This window comes from Alexandromys fortis, unplaced genomic scaffold (assembly GCF_014885135.2).
Source record: "Alexandromys fortis isolate MF-2015 unplaced genomic scaffold, M_Fortis_MF-2015_v1.1 scaffold_280, whole genome shotgun sequence".
Classification (NCBI taxonomy): Eukaryota; Metazoa; Chordata; class Mammalia; order Rodentia; family Cricetidae; genus Alexandromys; species Alexandromys fortis.
The window spans coordinates 1,128,579-1,129,395 of NW_026068178.1; positions in this window are offsets into that span (position 1 = coordinate 1,128,579).

An 817-nucleotide genomic window follows, 5' to 3' on the forward strand; every position below is an offset into this window, starting at 1 on the left:
GAGCATCCAAACTGCCTAGGCTCCCACAAAGCCAGTACCTTCAGTAGGATCAAAACCCAGTGCTATTGTTCTTGAGTTCTCAGTAGTCCTCATTGTCTGCTATGTTCAGCGAGTCCGGTTTTAACCCAGGCTTTTTCAGACCCAGGCCAGCTGGCCTTGGTGAGTTCCCCATAGAACATCCCCATTGTCTCAGTGTGTGGGTGTACCCCTCACTGTCCTGAGTTCCTTGCTCGTGCTCTCTCTCCTTCTGCTCCTGATTTGGACCTTGGGATTTCAGTCCCATGCTCCAATGTGGGTCTCTGTCTCTGTCTACTTTTATCGCAGCTTAAGTTTTTAAAACGTGCTTAGCATTTTAAGAAACATTCCTGGAGAGAAAATAATTACAGATACACAATAAAGACAGATTCAGATAAAAAAGACCTCCACATAAAGATGTAATATACCCAGAGAATCTAGATTATGTACATTATTGTGTTTTCTTTAAATTTTTAGACTACAGAGAGACATTTGAATCTGAGATTGCTAAGCTAAACCAAAATATATACTTTAAAGATATCTTTATTTCAAAATATGGATCTAAGTATATGTTGCTTTGGAAAAGAGGTTTTTCTTTTGTTTTCACAGAGGTTTAGAACCTGTGGAAGTATCCAGACTAATGTGGACTGATGTATCAAGACCTCCCAAAAGGTATCTGTGAACACCCCCAAAAATTATTTCACCCAATAAACAGCAAGAAATTCTTTGGCGAAGAACTACACTAATATTCCCAAATATTGTTTATGTTTGTTTATATTTAAAGGGGCATATGATACAGATA